Source organism: Rattus norvegicus, chromosome 2, assembly GCF_036323735.1.
Source record: "Rattus norvegicus strain BN/NHsdMcwi chromosome 2, GRCr8, whole genome shotgun sequence".
Classification (NCBI taxonomy): domain Eukaryota; kingdom Metazoa; phylum Chordata; class Mammalia; order Rodentia; family Muridae; genus Rattus; species Rattus norvegicus.
The window spans coordinates 63,293,823-63,316,391 of NC_086020.1; the positions used below are offsets into that span (position 1 = coordinate 63,293,823).

At 46.3% G+C, this 22,569-nt stretch overlaps 1 protein-coding gene across 8 annotated transcripts in view; it reads right to left on the minus strand.

The window, feature by feature from the left end:
• The window catches only part of Pdzd2 (PDZ domain containing 2), a 385,871-nt gene that overhangs the window by 182,173 nt on the left and 181,129 nt on the right, over positions 1-22,569 (minus strand). The window contains exon 1 of one of the 8 annotated variants that reach the window (XM_063282504.1): positions 6,171-10,942. The exons of the other annotated variants lie outside the window; for them this stretch is intronic. The gene's annotated coding sequence lies outside the window, so the exon portion shown is untranslated. Of the gene's footprint in view, positions 1-6,170; positions 10,943-22,569 lie in introns of those variants that run through there. 8 annotated transcript variants of the gene reach the window in all.

A 22,569-nucleotide genomic window follows, 5' to 3' on the forward strand; every position in this document is an offset into this window, starting at 1 on the left:
CACACTAAGCATATTGGAAGTTTAAGAATTAATGAAAGCAGGAAAATAGAAATGTGGGGCTAGAGAGAGCTCAGCACTTAAGAGCACCATTACTTTTACAGAGGACCCAGGTTCTGTTTCCAGTATCCACACTGTGGCTCACAACCATCAGTAACTCCAATTCCAGGGGATCCAACGTCTTATTCTGACCTCCAAGGTCACCAGGATATATGTGGTATATATGTATGCAGACAAAACACTTGGGCTCAGGAGTCACACTTTCAGAAAGCCAGTGACCAGTATTATACTGAAGACTTCACATGCTGTGCCCCATTTGGTCCTAGTGTTAGCCCATGAGGGCGTGGTCGACCTCATCTCTCCTCTACACTTGAGAAAACCAAGCAGGACTGTCACACGACTTCCTCCAAAGTCTACCAGAACAGCTAGGTTAGGAGCTCATGGCTTCGGAGACTCACACGGCTCAAAGAGTGACATCCATGGGGACAATGTATCACCCTGCCTTATACTACCTGTGTCCTATGTAGACAGTTCCTTTGCAATGTGTCACTCATCCTACGCTACCTTGTAATTGTGCAAGCAGTCCCTCTGAGCCTGTCCTCTGGATCTATAAAGTAAAGGTGACACCAAGTTATGCACAAATGGGATCCTTACGACATTCCTGTCTATCTCTTCTTCCTAGGCTCAGGCTTCGCCTGTGTTGGGCAAGGCTGCATCAGGCCTCCCGTCGACCTCCCGCTGACTTCCACAAAGGAAGGCTGCAGCACGCTGGACCTAGATATAATCTTCTCTTTGCAAACACAGGCTTTCCTATAATGGAAGTTTACTTTGTTTCTGGTTCATTAGGGAAAGGTATTTCTTGTCTACCTTTAACTTGAAGCAATGAATTTCACAGTCAAAGGTTTGGTTTTATATGATTCTTATGGTTTCTGGACCCATAAAAAGCCATTGTTCCTTCACAGAGCTGGTGTGTGTGTGTGTGTGTGTGTGTGTGTGTGTGTGTGTGTGTGTACACGAGTTCCCCCACCCCATGCAAATGCCCCTAGGGGTAGCCTCAGCCAGCAGCCCTGGCCTGGCTCAAAGAAGTCACATCTCCTGCAGGGAGTCTGGCTCCCCTACCCAGAGCCTGTAACTAATTCACCCAGCCCAATCCCTGCACCTCATACGCCCACATAAACCGTGATTCCAAGTTTAACATTGGTGGAGAGCTATGTCCAAGACTTGTATCAGTTTGAGTGTTCTCCCAGCAGTGTGGATGTGACACTGATGCAGGAGCCTGGCTGACATCTATGGTCTGTATCCCATTAGGCCCTTTTATGAGCTTAGAGAATGACTGCCAGGCTTGCATTTGTAGCACAAAGGGAAGCAATAAAGGGTGTTTCTTAAGGACACCAGATGCAGGTAAACTACAGCAGCAGAAACACAGAGGAGATAACCAGGCTGTGTGACTGGAAGAAGGTGGGGAAAGACCCTAGTACAGAGGTTCTTGACCTGTAGGTTGCAACCCCTTTGGAAGGGGTCACATATTAGATATCCTGCATATCAGATATTTACATTATGATTCATAACGGTAGCAAAACTATGTTATGACGTAGCAGTGAAATAATTTCAGGGTTATGGGTCACCACAACTATATTAAAGGGTCGTAGCACTCAGAAGGCTGAGAACCTCGGAAGGCTGTCCCTAGCAGGACAGTTGGGATACCCAATCTGGCCGTACCCCTGCCATTTACTAATGTGCTCCAGACAAAAGTTCTGAACTTCTCAACCGGAACTTCACCTCAGAAGGAAGTCGGGTTAGATACTCTCCAGGATCCCTTCTTCTTGAATATTCTAGTACTTCAGTCCTTTAAAAGACCCTTGACTGTGAAGGACATGAGCCCCAGTACCTAACACAGTGCATTACTTCTAACTAACGGAGCATTGGTGACTGCGTAGTGAGCCAATGCCTGTAGGCACACACACGGATATGAAACCATTAATACAGACAGATGATATCCGCGAGTCACGCACTTGTCTACGTACATCATTGGACCTCAGGAGTCATAAATCACTATGATTTCTATGCCAAACACAGAAGAACATAGTATAGAAGTACTAGATATACTTCTCTATATAATTCTCTCCAATCCCCCCAACCTGGGACTTGGAGTTTAATAAAGAATAATAGAAATTAGATGATGCTAAGCAACTCTCAGAAAAGATACAGTTCCTTTCCGATGTGGTCAAGCCAATGATTTCAGTGTCTTAAGAGCCAAATTTGCTAACTAACATTACATCGGGGCCCAGTGCAGACGCAGGTGCCTTTAATTCTAACACCTGGAGGGCAGAGCCAGGCGATCTCCATGAGTTCAGGGCCAGGCTGATTTCACAGTGAGTTCCAGCTAGACAAGACTACACAGGGAAACCCTGTCTTTAAAAAAATGAAAGAAGGGCTGGAGAGATGGCTCAGCGGTTAAGAGCACTGACTGCTCTTCCAGAGGTTCTGAGTTCAAATCCCAGCAACCACATGGTGGCTCACAACCATCTGTAATGGGATCTGATGCCCTCTTCTGATGTGTCTGAAGACAGCTACAGTGTACTTATATATAATAAATAAATAAATCTTAAAAAAAATAAAAAAAAAAGACTGTCAGGAAGAGAGTTGTGTCCATCAATGTCCAAACACACTAAAGGGTTGGATTTAAAGAATTTGATACCAGGATGGTTTACAGAATGGTCAGCAGGGCACAGCGCTCGGAGTTTAGCATCTCCAAAGCTGAAAGGCAAGGGGAGAAGGAAGCGGCATAACCAGACACATGGGAGCTGGGGCCATGAGCATGAGCTGCCCCTCAAGGCCTTGGGAGAAATTAGCTGCTGTCAGAACCTCACCGAGTCTGAGAAGACCATGAGTGGGTAACGGAGAGGAGACTTCAACTCTCTCTTCTCTCACTTCCTATCTTCTGCCAGTTGGATTCCTATTGGTTGGATCCGGTCAGAAGCAAAAGGCAAAGGAACCCAATGTCAAAGATCATAAACTCGATTCTCCTGGTACAGAGGAAGCCAGAATATGAATTAAGGATCAGCAGAGGAGCAGGAAAGCCAAAAATGTGTGCTATATGGATAATGCATACTTCAAATGTATTTAGGACACATGTGTATGTGTGTGGGATGCACTGTGTGGGGGTGGATACAGGTGAGTGTACATGCATGTATAAGCATGTGCATCCATGCACAGGGATGGTGACAAGAACAGGTGTTGGGTGTCTTCCTTTATTGGTCCCTCCTTACTGAATTCTGCATTCGGACAGGGTCTCTCACAGAACTAGAAACTCAGTGTTTCTGTTAAGCTGGCTGGCCTCAGAGCTCTGGGGAATACTCCTGTCTACCCTCCAGGGCTGGGGTTACAAGTTCACAGTCATGTTCAGATTTTTATATGGGTGCTGGGGATTTGAACTTGGGTCCTCATACTTTCAGGGCAAGTGCTCGTATTCATGGAGCCACGTTTCTAGCCCAGGACGATAGTATTTTTGATTTTTTTCAAATATTACACACAGTGTGAAAGGACTGTACCATACAGTGAACCTAAATGGAAAGATCAAGGTCTTCTTGATGTGCAAGGTCAAAGATGCACCCACTTTCTAAAATGAGAACTTGAAGTGTAAGTAACTTGAGAGCATTTTTATTGTCTAAGGCACAGTGAATTTGTTTATAAATGACCAAAAAAAGGGAAACTGTCAGGGCACCCACTAACCAGACAAAATCATCTTATTATTTTCCTTTACCCTCTAGCCCTACAAGGCCCCCAATTCCAAAGATATCAAACTTCAGAGTTTGTACACGAACGCATTTTTTCCATTTGTATTTTCTATCGGCCGGCAATTAAAAAAAAAAAAAAGAATCTCAGAGGTCAGCCAAAAGTCTCAAATAATGAATGAGTTTGATACAGTATCTGTAGATTGGAGAGTGTAATAAGACATGTTATGAGAAAACACCTGGAAAATGGCCCTTGGCAGGCCACATTTCAGGGATCTATATTTTAAACAACGACTCTCTGCCAACTAATACTTAACTTTCAGCAGAGACCCCTGGAAACAGTTCCAAAAAATATTTGTGTCTCCCAGACACCACAGGCTTTTATGCAGGGTTGGTTCTAGTGCGAGCAAAGGGAATCTGGACCTCAGATCTCACATGAAGAGGGAGTCATCTCCTAGGGGTGGCCTATGGGGAGGTGGAAAGAAGCCTGAAGGATAAAACGATTCCATACCTGGAATCCCAGCACGTGACTGGGGAAGGCAGGAGGGGTGTCACAAGCTGGAAAACATTCTGGGCTGCCACAGACCCGATCCCAAAAAACAACTCAATCAACAAAATGTTTCACGGTCACTCTCAAGTAGGAAGCACGTGTCTGAGACGTCTCAGATATTAGAACCCGCACTATAATTCTGTATGATTCTCGGGAAGAGCTAGATAAATTATGGTCTTTGGCTCTATCGGGAAATACGCTGCCATTAAAAATCAATGAGTTTATAATACTCTGAGAAATCCTGTTTATTCATTCACAACAACGTCTTAATTCCTGCTGAACACCACAGAGGGCATAGGGGTGTTTAGGATAGGATGAATCACAGTGTAAAGCATACGTGTGCTTTAGTATACAATGGGCTCTGAATGAGGTTAGTAACGGAACCGCAGTCCCTTGGTTGAAAAGTTGGCCACCTTGGACCACTTCTTTAACTAGCGAGGCTCCAGGAGAGTGCTCTGTGAAATGGGGATAAGCCTGTCCTCAGAAGAGCATGACCCTGGGCCAGCAAGATGGCTCTGTGCTAAAGAGTTCTTGAGGATTTGAGTTCCATCCCTAGAACCCACTTTAAAAAGTCAGATGTAACAGCATGCAATCCCAGGGTTCCTGCGGCCAAACCCTAAACCGTGTGGGAGTGAACCTACCCCCCAAAATTGCCCTCTAACCTCTACATGTGTTCTACGACATGTGTGTGCTCCCCAAGCCCCCTACATACAAACAAGTTAAATGAAAAAAAGAAACCAAAACATTAAGATCCTTGCGTAGATGAGACTGAGTTCAAGCAGGTGACATTGTAACCGTGCTGGGCAGGGACCAAGTACTCGGTAAATCTTAGCTGAATTACAGTATAAAGCAGTCTTCCATAGTCTCGACTGAATGAGACACTCAGATATCAAGAGGACAATGGTGAGAGTGCAGTGAGGGGCATTCACCTTCAGGCTGTGGTTATATCAGGAATGGAACCGCCCAGACAGGCCTTTCATTCATAAAGACAGAGAGCATCCCCACCACTGGAGCCAAACCGGAAAACACAGAACGACGGCCTATTTCCTCCTACATCCAGCCTTCCCAGCACCGGTTTATTTCATCTTTAAAGTGTCCCCAAGTGAGCAAAGCAAGTGGCAGGCAAAGGAGACGAGAGTGCCACATGCTGTGAAGCCAGGAGGAGTTAAAGCTAGCACTTGATTTTTCTAGGTGGGACTGCTCTAGGTTTCCTCATTGCAAATCATTTAAACTTGGGTTTACTGAAATCTGCAACTGTCTCTCCCTGACCCCCAAATAGCTCAGTCGTTATTGTGACCTTTGGAGCAGGAAAAAAATTAGGTTCTTCTCCTCTGCCTACAAAACAGGCTGAGTTGAAAGGAATCCTACTTGGAATCAATATAATAATCAAACAAGGAGTCAGGCTGCTCCAATCTGAGCCAGGCTTCGGTTTCCCTGATGCCTTTCAGAGATAAGGGGATGCCTGCATAAAACTCCACCTGGATCACTTTGGTGACAATGACACCAAACCTTGACTCAACATGGCTTAAATAGAGGTCAGGATGTGAGGAGAGGGCAGGGCTCCAGTCAAGCTTTTCTGCTTTCTGCAATGGCCTTATCTCTTACATTGCCCTCTCATTTAGGCCTAGAGGCTGGTGTTTCTAGAGAGTAGCAAGAGGAAGAAGTCAAAAGAGCGCTATTTTGTATCTTTCTCTAAGAAATAAGCGAACCCTTTCTAAAACCTCCACACCTCCTAAACCCTTTCTAAAACCTCCTCATGGCCCAGGCCCAGGGTGCTGCTTCCTTTATCTGATGCTGGGTTGTGGAATGAGGTACCAGACAGACTAGGCTGAGCACCTGACAGAAAAGCACTTTCAGGTCCACACAATTGTTTTTTCCCCACCACTCACCAGGCGGCAGGCAAAGATGGATGATGCAAATGACCAGGAACATACTTCACAGAAGTCAACAGGCTGTGCCGCTATTCACAAACACGGAACTGTGTAGGCCAGAGCATCGAGTATTTGGAAATACCCTCTGCTCCATGCTCATAATGAGCAGTAGCTTCTTGCACAACCGACTTAACAAGCTCCATCCAGTCACTGCCTAATCAGTTCCAAATTGCTCAGCTTAAGCCCAATAACCGAGCCATCCAGAGCCTCAGGCACCTCACAGGACTGCTGCTGGGGACAACGGCTGTTTGCGTGTGTGTCTGCAGCAGGTCACTGTAGTGCTGGGGCAGAAATACAGGAGGAAGAAGGGAGGAAAATCTCAGGACAAAGCTGGGAGAACCAGGCAGGGACTACACAGGACTGGCTGAAAGATCAGGAACGTTTAAAGAGTTTGCAAAACGTTGGGTTGGCGAGCAAGCTGAACAAAGACAAAGCAAACAGGAGAAGCAGCGCCTGCACCAAGCTTTGGGAAGCTGACAGACACCTAAACCAGCAGTAATAAACTAGTAGTGCCTGACTTCCAGATGAGGGTGAGCAGATCCTGGTACAGAGGGGGTGGGGGGCTGGGGTTAGGGGGGTTGAGGGTGGGATGGGGGTGGGGCTGGAAGCCCACTTACTGTCCTTCATCCCCAGTATCCCAGAGAGCCCTGGGAATTAGGAATACCATGTATCCATCAGACAAGGGTGTCCCCAAATGCAGGTAGGCTGAGGGTCAGTGTACACAGCCATCAGACGCCCATGCCACCATCTCCTTTCGTCTTAGATTACAGGTGAAGGCTTGCAGTCTGTTGCCTCTTTTCTCTGCTGTGTCAGAGCAGCTCTAGACCGGGAAATGCCAGTTATAGCTGGCATTGGGGGACCAGCAATGAAACAGGGGAAGAGAAGGTCTCCAAGAGCAAATGTTACTGCTTTTCTCATTCCCTTCCCATTCACCCTTTGAATCTACCGCCAAGAGATTCTCCTCCCATGACACTTCTCTCCACTGGGACAGTTGTCCCAGGGAGGAAACTATGTCTGCTGATGGGAGTTCCCCACTGATGCCACCGGCGAGTCAGTCTTCAGCGGAAGCCCTGGGATGCACTTGCAAGTTACTTAACAGTCACTGCCATACCAACTAAATAAATAGGGTGCTCAATAAAGCGCCATTCAAAACCAAAACCAAGGACCAATCACTGCCACCTGGCCTTGGCAAGCTCCTCTGGCATTCAGGTGCTGTGCAGGCATATATAGAAAGTGTACCGTGCGCCAGGCATCGAGTGCACAGAGACACTGCCCTGGGTCTCCTTCATAAAAAGGAAATGTTCCTCAGAATCAACCCTATCCGTTCGGACTTTCCAATTAGCATTTCAGGAATGGGTCAAGGGTCATCAAGCATGTTGGGAAAGCCTCCATCGTGGAAGAGATTAAAAAATCAGAACAAACAGTCAGGGGGAAATCAGAGGAAACAGACACAATGCAGGGAGGAGAGAGGTACTTCAAAGACAGTCTTGAGGACTGCAACGTGGAGACACTTTCCATCCCTGAAACAATGGCAGGAGATTATAAGACAACCCAGAGCCGTAACTCCTGGGATTTAGAGATATGACTGGCAGACATATAACTGTGATATAGCGTCTGCAGGGAGGATAAGTTGAGGAAATTTCCCATGAAGTAGGATTTTTAAAAGGGAAACCGGAAATGTAATAGAATAGGTAAGAGTTTAGTGATTCAGGCGATAAAAACTTCCTTCAAATTAATGGTGCTCCAGAAGAAAGGAGGGGATTTTGATTTTTTTTTAAAAACCTCTAGAAAAAAACTGTTCAGAGGCAAGAGGCAGATTTACAAGGCTGAGATAGCTCATCAAAAGGCTAGCAAAACACACGGACGAAGATTCCCATCCAAAGTATATCATAATAAATCTTCATTACAAAGAAAAAGAATATTAAGAGACAGGGAAAAAAAAATCTATTCCCCGAGAGATGAGGGGTTAGATTCCAAACACCGGGAATCAGAATGTCAGACTAGGAAGAGAGAGCCCATCGCTTTTCCTGATTCAAATGGAAGAGATTTCAGAGTTCAACCCTAGTTCAACCTGACAGTCAGGCCTGGAGGCTCTCAAAACACTGATGTCATGTGCGTGTTTTCTCGGGCAGAAAAGGCAAGACTTGGGGGGGGGGGGGGCTCGGATGATAAAGGATGTCCCATGAACAAGACGCAAAAAACGCATCCCCAGTTCGGTGACACACAGACAGCTGGGATGGAGGTCTTTGAGGGTTTAGTTTCTCTTCCAAACTTAAAACATTCCCTCACTCCTTCGCCTATGGCAAGTGACTCTCCCTGCGTGATGCACCCAGCTTTGCTGGAGGGCAACAAACCCAGAGTGCAATCAGAAAGGGTAGGCTCCGTAAGAACCAACCACAGGGCAGGATGCAATGCACTTAACCATTTAAAAATGAGTAGGCGATGTTCAAGTGGCTGTCCTTGGGGCTGCTGAGGGGTAAGGGAATGACTGCTGTCTCTTGCTAAAGGTCTTACAAAAATAAGTGACTCTCGGGTTGAGCATGGTGGGGTGTGTACGCCTTTAATACCAGCACTTGGTGGGCAGAAGTCAGTCTGGTCTATACAGCAAGTATGAGGCCAGCCAAGGTGACACAGTGACACCCAATCCTAATTAGTTGGTGACTTATAATTATTTGCTTCCATGAAGAAGGGTATCTCAGGCTTCCAACTGGATTTCAGAATAAGAATCAGAAGCTACACAAGAATCAGGAAGAGCCCAACCAACACCCTGGAGCGCCCACTGAAGAAGGCAGGACCCACTTGCAGGGCCATGGCTCTGGAGAAATAATACCTCAGGGAAGGCAGGGCTGAAGAGCAGGTCCCAGGAGACAGGGAGGAATGGGAACCCCCCTTCAACGACTCTTTGGTATGAGGCTCCTGGAGTATCCAGATGCTATGGGGTAGACTCTCTTCTGAAGAGAATCTACCATGTGTGATGCAGTGCTGGGTGAATTATGGGACTGGGAAATAGAAAGGAAGTACTTAGCACACTGCCACTCCTGTGCTAGCCACCTTTTACTGTGGATGAGGGGGAGGCTGTCTAAATAGGCCTTCCAACCATCACAGTTAAACCCAGCAGAGCAGGCTGAGAGATTTGGGCAAGCCTTAGGAACTGAGTTCATATCGGTTCCCCCTGATACTTTCCCCTCAACAACCTATTTCAGCTTCTGGCTATAGTCATCTAGGAACTCTTTGGGGGTGGGGGATAGGGTGTGTGGTGGTGGTGGGGTGAGACAGGGTTTCTCTGTGTAGCCCTGGCTGTCCTAGAACTTTCTCTGTAGATCAGACTGGCCTCAAACTCCCTGAGATCCACCTGCCTCTCTGCCTTTCAAGTACTGAGATCAAAACACCACTGCCTGGCTAACTCTTTCCTATAGAACCCAACAGAGCCTCCATCCACAAAGCTCTGAATGTCACCTGGGTGGGGGAGGAGGTCCCACAGCTCTTCCTGGAGCCTGTCTAGGTATAACTGGAGAGCTGAGAATTTTGTATCCCAACTTAATTTGTAATTCATCTATAATATGAGTTTAGAATAGCAAAGTTACAGCACTGTATTTTATAGACTATGCTCCCTGTCATACTCAGGTATTTTGTGGGGAAAAAAAGATGTTTATATTCTTAGGAACTTTTCTTTCTGGGGCTAGAGAGATGGCTCAGTGGTTAAGAGCACTGGTTACTTTTGCAGAGGCCCTGAGTTCATTCCCAGCACCCACATGGTAGCTCACATCCTCCTGTTGTGGAATCTGATTCCCTCTTCTGTTTCCAATGGAGATGAGCACTTGTATACATAAAATATGTAAATAAACCATAAAAAAGAAACTTCTCTGAAGATGACACAGTTGCCTCTATTTTTTTATTCTTATCACTTGAAGTCACTTCACTCTTTCTACTTCTAAGCTGCCCACTAAAGCAGGACTGGGTGATACAAAATGCTGTCTTTGGCCAGAGACAGTTCATAACTATAACCCAGAACTGAAGACAGGTAGGAGAATCACAAGTTGAAGGCCAGCCTGGGCTACATACTGAGGGAGAAAAGAAGAAAGAAAGAAAGGAAGGAAGGAAGGAAGGAAGGAAGGAAGGAAGGGAGAGAAAGAAAGGAAAAGAAAAGAAAAGAAAAGAGAAGAGGGGGTGGGGGACAAACACCCAAAAATAGCATAAAAAAAGCTATCCTCTTTTTAAGCATCTTCATTAAAAAAAAATTTTTTTTTTTGCTTCTGGCTAATCTAATCAAAAAAGTTTGCATAATCAGTGAATAGGGCTGTTGTTCAAGTACACTGTTTAGTAATTTGGGGCAAAGATCTGTCTCCAGAGTACATGGCAGCCTTGTATGTGGAAACATCCAAACTCTCCCTTTGGGAGAGCTGTACCAAAGCTAACCAGAAGCTAACCAAAGGCCAGGAGAAAGGTACACACACACACACACACACACACACACACACACACACACACACACACACACACACAAACACACGTTACCTCTTCACATCCAGTTATTGACAAACCAGTTCCAAATCCCTCCTCCCAGTGAATACAAACTACATTTTTTTTAAACTTCCCAGGCAAACCCCCAATAGAAAGTCACAAGCTGTCAGGTAGCCGCTCATTTCTGAGGAGCTGTGGTTAAAATCTCACATTGGTGGATCCAACCTCCGTACGCACCTCAATCTGGATGAGATCGAAAGGCCTGGGCGTCCCCTCACCTCCACCCCCGTTAGATTCTTACCTCCAGTTTCGAAGTCACCTCCAGAAGCTTTCTCTCAGACCGAGAATCTCAGCTCCTCCGGGAGCCTTGTGGGCAGGAGCAGCTGGCCTCTGGGTAATCCGTTGGAGCTGAGCCGAGCGAGCCCCTGAGACCTGTCATTAGCCGGAGCACCTGCTGGCAGCCCCCAGCACAGGGCACGGCGGGGCGGGGCGGGGTAGGCTTCGCGGGGACACTGACCTCCCCAGGTCCCCCGGGCTGTCCTGCAGTCCCAAGCCCCAGCTCCTGCAGGACTTCGCCAATGCTCCTCTCCGCGGGCTACGGATGTGCGGGAGGACCCCTCCCTGCTCGGCGGGTGGAGGGGGTTATGAAAAGGCTGTAATGCAATCCTAGCCCGACTCTCACTTGTCAAAACTCCACGGCATTCCAGAGACCTTCCTCCTTCACCCCGTCCTCTGCAGGGAAAAGGAAACCGCGCCCGGAGGGTAGCACTGGAGTTTGGGGTTTCTCTTTCAGACACTTTTGTTTACATCTAGTGCGCGGGAGCTTCCTGCGGTGTACTGGAAAAACGCTCCCCCCACCCCTCAGATCTAGATACCCCCACCCTGGCTGGAGTTCTCCTATACTCTAAGACGCTGCACCTCCTAACATCATTCATTTCGTGACTGCTCCGCTTCACCATCAGCAGAAGCCTGACTTCTTGTGAGGGCGCATGAACCCCCAACTAAAATCACAACTATCCTACCCGGCGGGATGTCGGGGAACTTTCCAGAAACTCCAAATTAGATTCCTTCTGCTGGAATAACCAAACTCACAACCCCTGAATTACAATCACCAGTGACTGCACGGCTAAAGCATTTCCTTTATACCTTCTCCGCTCGCCTGCCCCTCCCACCTTCTGCGGGGCTCAGTCAACAAGTCATCCCCCGAGAGGCCCGAATGGGCTTGGGCAGCTCAGCCATTTCTCCAGCTGCAAACTGATGAGGAAGCCCGACCCATGAGGGCCAACTTGTTTATGTCACACCCACCGAAGGCTTCCTGTCTTAAATTAATGAGAATGCAAGAAGGCTTAGGAAAACAATGTTTGCTTTTCTTTTAAGTAGGAGAGAAAGCTGAGGGGAGCCACCTCCCCCCCACCCCGCCCCATCATTCCATTGCTTTTCAAAACTTCAATTGTATTTTATTCTGTTTCCATTCCTAACACTTGCTGAAACGTAAAAGCACTTGCTGTGCCAAACCTCAAACCATTAAGGAACTTCTGCTCAAACAAAACACGTTTCACCTGGCTCTGAAGGGCTCCAACTTAGTGCTCTAGGCAGGAGTAGAGCTAGGGATATAGTGAGCTCCCGAGGTTAAATGCAGGAATGTCAGCACAAAGAAGCTCACTGCAGCCCTATGCCTCCCTCCTGGGGCTTGCACAGACAGGCACACTCCCTCCCAGCTCCTTGGATTTGTATCAAAACCTTGTAGAGTTCCGCTTCACCCTGTATCTTCAGCTATCACACTCTTCCTGGACATCCCGCAGCCCACGAGAGTAAATGAGCTTTGCAAAGGACAACTCTTTTGGAATTCGACGCAATTAATTATAATGGAGGAAGCCAAAGAAGGCCACAATTCCCAGTACCATTACTGCCACTAGAATGGGTAGTTAGAGAATGGGAGAGGCCGGCCCATGTCAAGTCAGGGCTGGAAGTCTGCCCACTCCCAGAAGCTGCCCGGGTGCACACGGTAAATAATTATCGAAATTACCAATTACCAGCCCTCGGATTACCCCCGGTTGCTCCATTCAGACCCGCATAAGAGCAAACCAGAAACAGGTAGGAATGCCAGGCTGAGGCATTCCTTCTTTGACAGTTTAATCTCAAAATGTGAGTCCCTGTAGCCAACACCACCTGGTGGAGGTCCCAGGAACGCTGTGTGTCCAGAGGCTAGCTTTGTGAGCCAATTCCCCAAGAGACTTTTGTGATTTCAGAAAAGGCTACTGCATCTCCACTCTTAAGAGAAAAGCATCTGGCTTCCAGACAATAAAACTTTGTAAACATTTCCTTGCATTTGCAACTCCTTTTATCCTGAGAAACTGTTCCTCAACCTTGGGTATGTAGGTGTATAAATTAGATATGCAAGTCGAACGTCTACTGATAATACGGCATAAAGAAGTTGATGAAAACAATTCTTTGGTGAACAGGTAATTTTGTCTTTATTAAAGGTGAAAGCAAAGCTGTATGCTAACAAGATGGATGAGCTTGTTCATTTTTTACATAAAGAATCAAATCTTGGGTGAAAAAAATGGTTATTGCAGGATACAGGGTACCGTCGGCATTTTCCAGAGTTGTCTGATATGTTACGGTCAGTCCGTCAGTCCGTCAGTGCTGACAGTGCTGTTCCACGTAAAGAGCAGGCCAGGTGGGGCTGGGGATTTAGCTCAGTGGTAGAGCGCTTGCCTAGCAAATGCAAGGCCCTGGGTTCGGTCCCCAGCTGGGGGGGGGGGGGGGGGCAGGCCAGGTGAGGAGCGCAGAGCACACCTTTAATCCCAGCATGTGGAAGGCAGAGGCAGGCAGAGCTCTATGTGTTTGTGGCCAGCCTGATCCTCACAGTGAATTCCAGGCCAGCCAAAGCTATGCGGTGAGACCCTATCTCTAAAAAGGTCAAACCAAAGAACGTAGTACAAGGTGGCAGAAGTTTCTGGACATTCTGTCCTAATTCCAAGCCATTATTTACTTAATTTATTTTCATGAAACTCGACTTTGCAGGTTAAACGATATACTTTAGAATCAAACATTCTAACAGAATCCAATCTAAAAACACACTACTAATTTGATAATTACATTCTAAGAAATGATTGTAGGAAATTCTTGTCTGTTTTCTATAATTGAACCATTATGGGTCTAGACAAGCAGGAAGCTTTGTATAGTCAAAACACCACAGTTCCTAACATAAATAGTCTGAGTGGAGGTGTTTCAGCAGAGACATCATTGTGAGGTATGAACACACACACACACACACACACACACACACACACTGAAGAGTGCTTGTGTTACCATGTTGTTTGATGTGTACTGAGAATACAGGTCAGTTTGTAATGTGCTTGTCGTCCAAGAAAGGGACCCTGAGTTTGACCTCCAGCACCTATGTTAAAAAAAACAAAAACAAAAACAATAAAACCAAAAACCAAAACCCAGACATGGTAGGATGGTGGGACTGCAGACTGAGACAGGAGGATTCCTGGCTTGCTGGCTGGCCAGTCTAGCCTAATTGGCAAGCACAGGTCCCAGGAAAAGACCCCTCAAAAAAACCAAGTTGGACAGCTCCAGAAGAACAACATCTGGCTTGTCCTGACGTCCACATGCAGGAACACACACACTCACACACACACACTCACACTCACTCACACACACTCATGCATACACACACACTCACTCACACACACACACACACTCACGCATACACACACACATACTCTCACACACTCGCACACATTCACATACACTCACACTCACACACACACCTACACATACATACATACTCTCACACACACATACACACATAGAGACACATACACACACACACACACACACACACACACACACACACACACACAGTGGGGATGATGAGGGATAGCATTGGAGAACACCAAGAATACACTGAGGTTGAAAGATGCAGCACAGACAACCACCTCAAATTCTTTGATTTTGAATTCATTTTCCACACTGGGCATTAAGAAACCTTTTACTATTTCTAAGTTTTCCATCCCCCTGCATTGTCTTATGATCAGGCCATGACCCTCGGTTTAATAAAAATTAGGGTAGCATGGCCATTAACATCCCTTCCCTTCCTTTTTCCAGCGCTTCTACCTCAGGTGGACATTTTTGTGGATACTCCAGCATCTTTCCACAGGACATGTCTGTATCCTACGAGTTCCACAGGAGCTAAGCTCAACCTGAATGATTTTCTAATAGTAATTCCAGTAGTGCCTTTTCCTTTTTGACTGTCTTTCTGGTTGGGTTTCACATGTTAGCATCTAGCTTTCTCCATGCCTTCAATCCGGTACAGAATTATGCTGGGTAAATCCGGGCTGCTTATAGTAATCTACAGTTTTTCAAGGATAATGCAAATAAATATCCCTCTTCCCCACTGAAGATCAGTGTAGGGTGCGCTCGAGCGATTAGCAATTGGTCCACACTGCATAATGTCTTAATGTCAGGAGAGCTTTGGAAAACATATGACATTCTCATCAGCCTGACAGAAAGATAGGAACTGGGATGTCTTTCCCTCCCCAGGCTCCACTCCTGACTGGAAAAGAGATCAACTCAACAGCTCAGTAAACAAAGGAGGACTTCAAGTGTGCACCATAATTTTATCCTGGATCTGGTTTCAATAATACTTGAAATTGAGGCGTGTGTGTGTGTGTGTGTGTGTGTGTGTGTGTGTGTGTGTGTGTGTGCAGAGACTACAAATAACATGCATCCAAGAGGGAATCACTGATACGTTAAGAAAAATCCAAAGTAGCTTCAACACATTAAGGAAACGGCTCATTAAAGACAGTTTGGGGTTCAGCATGACGGCTGATTACCAGATTGTATCCTCAGGGGTGATAATCAGCAGGGACAGGCACAAATGCGCTTAGTGTCTTGATTCAAGAGAAACCTTAAGACTAACGAGATCAAAGCAGGTCCTGCATTGACTAAGAATTCGCCTAGGAGATTGACAGGAACCAGGCACACTGTATTAGAATGTTCACAACGGTGGAGAGGCTCCATACAACGAAGTGTGCCATGACTCCCTACCTCTCGATAACAAAGTTGACAGCAGACACACTCTTCCAAGGGAATACATTCAGTCTGAGGTCCTTTATTTAAAAAGAGAACCGAAATGATTAAGGAGAGAGGAAAATAGAACCTATGAGGCAAGGTTAAAGGACCTGGAGTTGTTTAGTCTGTGCGGAATGAGTGCCCCACGCAAACTTAACAGAATTCCCCTATAAAGAGGATGCAGACCAGCTGTTCCTCATCTCTACAGAAGACAGGAGAGGTAAGAGACTAAATACACCATTAACATTTGGGTTAGATATAAAGAAGACATGCTTATCCTAATACATGCCAGCTTAACATGAGAACAGCCTCTCATTACATCCCTGATAATCTTCACTTAGCAGCAGTCATTCTGACTGAGTCTTGCATGATTAGGCAGAAGCTACAAGCTATATTGAAGAACTGACCCGATTCCCTGCTAGGATTGTCAGAACTGAAGTTTCTCAGTTACTCCGTCCCATGTGAGAGCAAAGGTCAAATGTCCTGCTGGCCTTCCACCGTTGCTATGGACTCAAGAGAAAAATGCCCTGATTTATTTACCTTTGCGTTTCGGTGGGCACCTCTAAGAATACCCCCTTGATGACTGTATATTTAACATAGGTATATTTCATGGATCCACTCATAAGTAAACTGTTTAAACATGAAGGAGGCATAGCTTCATCAACCTAGTAGTTGATGATAGCCATGAGTTATTAAAGCTCTTACTGTATCTTGTTGGCACCATGCCCATCCCATTTTATCTCATTCACATTCTGCAGTATCTCTGTGAAGTGGGAGTAATTGCTGGTTTTATGCAACACAAAGAAACTGAGTCACAAAGAGTTTAGGTAACAGAGCTAGTAAATGCTGGTGTCCCAATTCAAACCCATTTAGAGTGACTCAGAAGGGTGCGCTTAATTACCCCACCTCTACTTCTCATCATTAAGCGCTCCTCCCCTTAGTGGGAGGAGAGATTGACAACAAAAACAAAGTACCCCAAGGTAAGTGGAGACCAAATCTAGAGAATGAAATGGTCTCTCCCCAGTACAACCACCAAAGTGGAGGGGAAGAATAGTCATCCCAAGACAAAGAAGGTACCTGATTATCCAAACAAGGAAGCATTAGCATTATGTCTAAGCTCCATTTACCTGGCAATAGCCAGGTATGCCTGACTCACCTATAAAAAGGGCTCTTGCCCCCTCCTCTCTCTCTTGCCTTCTTGCTCTCAGCTCTGTTCATCCCCCTCCCGCCATTCCAGTCCTCCCTCTCTCTCTACATGCTCATGGCCAACCTCCACCTCCTTCTCCCTCTCCTCTACCCCCACTTTCTCTGTCTCTACTACCCTCCCAACTCCTCATGCCTATTCATGTGGCTGGTCCCTCAGAGGGAAGAAATGCCTCAGCAGGCCCATGGAGGCACCCCCTTCCCCCATACCTGACTGCACAATCACCAAACACATTCCTTCTCTTCTTATCTTTTTATAAAATACAACAAGAAAAACAAAACTGAAGAATCCAAACAAAATAAAACAAACCCAAGCCAAAAACCTAGGGGCTGAGAGATGAATCCGCTGTTAAATTTGCTGCTCTTGCAAGAAGACTGGAGTTCAGTTCCCAACACCCACATGGTGCCTTGCAGCTGTCTGTTAGCTTTAGTTCCAGAGAAGCTATGCTCCCTTCTGGTCTCCATGGGTACCACACTGTGCATGCATGCATGAGTGTACACACATAGTGTACAGATATGCATGTAGGCAAAACAGTCATACACAATAAAATAACATCTCTAAAACTGGTACTCATTCATTTAGGAGCTAAGCTTCCATAACTGAATAAATACTAATGTATTATGTTCTGAGGCCGGAAGACAACTTAGAAAGAGATTCCCAGGATGCTGGTGGGCAAGGCTCTTGACAGTCATTTCCTAGGTTTATCTCACATTCTCTATGAATTATCAAAACCAGTGGAGTCTTTTGGTTTAGAATCCATGAGAACACACAAGGCTGGGTCACGTATTTCCCAGTGGCAGCTACTTTTAGATCAAAACAGGCTTTGTAAGGAGGTTTATTGAGTCCTGGTGTTTATCAACAAGGGATGAGTCACACGAACGAAACAGACATCAGAATGATTTTTAGAAAGGCAGATGAACTGCACTCAAACACAAAATAAAAAGCCTTGATCCCAAATCACTGCTAAAGGCAGTTCCCATTAGGACAATTTATCCCGAGTCTATAAACAGAGAGAAGCATCATTGTACGAGTGTTTGCTAGCAGATCTAAGCCTTATGTAACTATAAAAAGCCCGAGGGAAACAGCAAGTGGAAATTCCCAGGAGAAGATCCCCAAGATCCCCAGCCACATGCAGGCCTTGAGCTCTCCACAGATACAGGCAGTGGCTGACACTGAGGCTGAGCCCTGGACAGAGAACCCATTAATAACAATGCTAATCCTCCCCAGTCAGCTGACACAGCAGGAAAGAGTGGTGACCTACTGGTGTTCCCAAATGGAGTGGGCAGGGGCATGAATGAAAACAGTCTCCAGTTATTGTGACCCTCTGGATAGATTCATGAGTGGCATCTCAAGAGATGCCCACACTGCCTCTTTCTCCCTTTGAAACCTTCCTGGGAAGATGGCATCAACACGACTCCTTGCTGTTCCCACAGAGGCACAGAGACACTCAACCATTTGCGATGGTAATTGACCCAAAGATAACAACTTGTGGATTTCCATACATACAGTAAGGGAAAGTGTGGTTGCCTACAGGACACCTTGAAGGCAAGAATTCTAATCTCTAGTGAGAGTAGGACAGAATCAAACACTACCAACCCATCCTTCACCGTCTACGATCATTTCCACTTGCACTTTACAACTGATTTTCCAATAAACTCGGTGTAACTTACTTGCCTCTTACATCTCTCCAACACTCATCTCTGAGGGCTCTGTGTCTGTTCAGAGACTTTATGGATTGAGAAAGCATAAATCCCACAGGGCTTTGGTGAGTCACTTAACACTTCCGACGCCATAGTCAAGCTCCTCTATTTAGGCTTCTCAAAGAAGGAAGATTAAACACAAAAGTGCATATGGAGTGTCTGGGATGACATCTGAGAATGTGAGCCTGGGATCTGCACGCAGGACCCACTTGGCATCTCCCCCTCACTGTATAAAAGACACGTGCAAGATCTGGAGATGTTTCTGTAGTCATAACTGCAGGGAGGAGTGCTTCTGGCATATAGTGGGGTCAGGGGTCTGGGATGCATAGCCTCCAAACACAGAGCAGATTCCCTCAATGACTTCCCATTTCAAAGCATGAAGACTGCTCCAGCTGAGAAATGATGTCGTTCGTGCGTAAGCCCTTAAAAAGCCAGGAAGAACCTAAGCTTTCTGCCTCTTTCTTTCTTTTGCTCCTTTCCTACAGTACAGTGCTAACACAAGGAGCTCCGTCAGGCTGTGCTATGTGTGCATAGACACGTAGATACATGAGCTCTGCTTTGCTGCTGATACCCAAGCTGGGGGCAAAGGCCTTGCCTCAGTAGAGGCTTTATGGAATCAGATGACCGCTGTATGCTGAGTCCCCAATATTTGAGCCCAGGGAAAGTAGCCCTGATGAGAGGCCAATTTGGTGTGGGAAGCAGTTAAAGGAAGTCTGTGCTGACCTTAGGGCCACTGAAGCACTAAGACAAAGGGTACTTCCCCCTGGGGCTTCCTTAAGTCACTGCCTATTGTGTTGTGGTCGCTCCTCAGCAATAGTCTGCCCATTCCAGAGCACCAATACAAGAGCCAGGAGGCCATGGAAGGATCTGTTCCCATCTCTCATCCATCGCCCCCCCTACAACCACCTAACCTGGAACCACAGTCAGCCTCAACCGAACGAATACTTGCAAGATGACAGATGAAAAACGGGGTGGGAGAGGAAAGGACACACAGCTGTGACTTGGAGACTTCAATTGGTTCAGACAAAAAAGAAACGGCTACACTCCTAGATAGCACATAAATCACATTAACAGAAACCAGAGGAGAGAGGGAGATTACACACACACACACACACACACACACACACACACACACACACACACACACACCACCACCACCACCCCCATACTCCAGGCCTGATGACAACATTTTCTATTTCTGCCTTTTGCATCCAAAGGCAAACATGGGTGGTTTGTTTCTGTGTAGCTGGCTAGATGAGAAAGTGTGAAACGTAACGGTCTCCAGTCATCTTCAGGCGCCTGGGGGGAGATGATGAACACCTGCCCAGAACTGTGCAGACGCAAGACTTCCCTTACCACAGTCCCAAACACACAGTCACTGGCGGTGTTTTGTCCCCAGCTGTTGTCACCTGGGTAATTCCTACTCAACTCCCAAGGCTTAGTGTAGATACCCTTTCTCCAGGAAACCCACCCCTAGAATCTTTATAGGGCCTTCCTTGGTTCCTCATTGGTGGACTCCCTGTCAATCATCGATCTGCTCACTCTGTAGACTGTATGTTCTTTCAACGAAGGTCAGCCACCCTTGTTTATTGTTTTATTCCAGGACCTACCTCTGAGCCTGGTGCAGATGACTACTGGTTGAATGAGTGTCATCCATTTTGGGCTAATACTCATTCCTGAATTTATTGAACGCCTATTATGAAAAGGGCACAGGGATAGGCATGCATCATGGTTCTTAACAGGCACTTAATAGACTCACAAATGGATATTGACCCGAAATGGTTGACACTCACTTATTTAACCAATATTCAGCAGGCACCTGTATGCAACAGGCGCAGAGATGGGTCCTGGGAAAATGACTACTAGTTTCCCAACATTGACAATATTGACACTAAAAAGAACTATGGCTATGCTGGCAAGATGGCTCAGTGGGTAAGGATACCAAGCCTGACGACCTGAGTTCAATCCCCAGGACTTGTACGGTGGAAGGGGAGAACCGATTCCCTCAAGTTATTCTCCGACCTCCACAGTCATTCTATGGCACAGGAATGCCACGCCCCCTTCTCCATCCCACACCAAATGAATAAATGTAATTAGTTTCCTGTTAGACTCTCCTGTGCATTCTCTACTTGTTCGTCTGTTTACTGTTGAGACAAGTAACCCAGGCTGGCCTTAGACTTGCTATGTAGCCCAGGATGACCTTGAACTCCTAATCCTCCTGCCTCCTCTTTCCATGTGCTGGTATTATAGGTAAGCAGTCTACCAACAGAGTTTCATACATACCCAGTCCCTATGTTTTCTTTTTAACCATCCCCAAACCATGATTCTTGAAGTAGAGATGAAGAAAGAAACCAAGTCACTCAGAAACTTCAACATAAAAGAATCTCTGAAATTTAACTTTCTAGAGTCTATTTAAACAGGCTTACTGCTTACCGACTAAGCAAAGGTTACTGTATGCTCACCCCTGAGCCTGCTGATGGCCTGGAGTGTCCTACAGTCTTCCTCTCAGCTGGAATTTACTTTAAAACATTTGGGGACAGACTGATTTCAACCAATGCTAACCACATTCTGTGCTTTAGAGACAATGAGTTAATGTTTGAAGGACACTTATGGAGACTCAGCCCTCTCTAGCTCCATCAAGCACTTGAAATATCATTATCACTCTGCGGCAGAAGGTTCTGCAGTTACCAAACTAGAAGTTGGAAGTCTTCTCTTCATCTGTCTAATTTGAGATTGTCGAGAGCTGAGGTGAGAAAGGTCTGTAAACATCTCTAATGTTCTAGCTGGGCTGTCTGAGTCATCTCTACCAGCTCCTGCAAGTCAGCTTTAGTTACATAGACAGACCAGGCTCTCCCAGTGATTCTGTTACTGGGATTGATGACCAAGTCTGGTGAGGTTTCCTTCAGAGCACAGCTGAGAGTGTTGCAGGGTGAAACCTGCTGAGGAGAGAGGTCCATTGGAGATGACACTAAACTAAGAAAGGTGGATCCTGGGACTGGCTGATTCTGCACCTGCTTGCCGATACCCACTGCATCTGGCAGGCATCTACACTTGACTTTCACACCAATTCACTACCTGGTCCTGGAGTCCCAGGTCCGTGATGCGCAGTTCTCAACCTTTCCTGATAATTTCAAGCTATTAATGTTGAATGATGACTAGCTAATGCACTCAGGCGGGTATGGGACAGGCATTGTCCTACCTTGGTGTCTTGGAAAAAACTCATTTATGTTTCAACACACTCAGCTCAGAGACCCACCTCTACCCCCTGCACTGGAAAGGTTTTCTTGATCCCCTGCCCCAGACCTTTAAGAGTTGCAGGTAAGCTGAAATCCTGGAAAGACAGACCATACACGGAGGTGGGATTCACCTCTCGCCTCGGTGGCCACACGTGGTTAACACTCAGTAATTGTATACTGGGTGACAGGGTGACAGGATTCCCCAAGTAGCAAACTGACTTCCCTTTGCTACTTCCTGGTCACAGGTCCCCTATGCCCACCACACCTCTTCCACGTCTTCTCTGCCTAAACAGTCTCTTTTCTCTGTTCCTTCCACACCAAGGCCTCCTTCTGGTATCAGTAGCTCTTAAATACCGTACTCCACTCCTTTCTCCGCTACGGCCCGCCTCACTTTACTACTCCATCTTGTCAAAGCTTGAGATGGGCTCCAGCCTCCAGAATGCCCGCCCCCCATACACCTTGGAACCTTTCCAGGAATTATTTTACTTGTGGGGAGTGTTCAACCACTCCAACCAGATGTCCTAAATCCACTTAATTATTTACTAAGTCTACAATGAGAGAGTCCCCTGACTGAAAGGAATCTTCGTGAACTCTGACTAACCTGACAGACTCAGTTTTGTTTGTTTGAGACAGGCTCTCACGATGTTATCCACACGTAATCTTTTATTATT